Source organism: Pygoscelis adeliae, unplaced genomic scaffold (genome assembly GCF_000699105.1).
Source record: "Pygoscelis adeliae isolate BGI_AS28 unplaced genomic scaffold, ASM69910v1 Scaffold402, whole genome shotgun sequence".
Lineage (NCBI taxonomy): Eukaryota > Metazoa > Chordata > Aves > Sphenisciformes > Spheniscidae > Pygoscelis > Pygoscelis adeliae.
The window spans coordinates 558,954-559,353 of record NW_008824411.1 but is presented as its reverse complement, the minus strand read 5'-3'; the positions used below and the strand labels follow the sequence as shown (position 1 = coordinate 559,353).

The 400-nt window shown below is 60.0% G+C and overlaps 1 protein-coding gene across 1 annotated transcript in view; it reads right to left on the bottom strand.

The window, feature by feature from the left end:
- Window positions 1–400, bottom strand: part of SGIP1 (SH3-domain GRB2-like (endophilin) interacting protein 1) — a 56,102-nt gene that overhangs the window by 15,002 nt on the left and 40,700 nt on the right. The window lies entirely within an intron of this gene.

The window sequence follows — 400 nt, the reverse complement described above, 5'->3', positions numbered from 1 at the left end:
CTGGGACGGCCAGACCCGCACTGCTTTACTGCCGGGTGGCCAGGCACAGCCAGACCCTTCCCACGGGGACGGTCCCTTTTCACACCCATTTTCTGCCTTTACCGTAACTGCGAACCACTGCTTGCCCGTGGTTGGCATCGCCGGGCTGCGCCGGCAGGCAGAGCAGGAGGCGTTCACAGCCGTTTTCCCATGCGTAATTTGTCTTGGTGAACAAATTATAGACAACTCCAAACAGCCCAGGCAGCACCCGCTGGTTACTTGCTCTTAATGACTTGCTCCGCTCCGTTAATCTGTCTCACCGGACTGCAAATGCAGACCCGTCGTCCCCCCAGTGCATGCATCCCCTGTGCACGCCATGCTCCCGCTTGCGGCCATGAACGTACCACGTCGGCGACGGCAG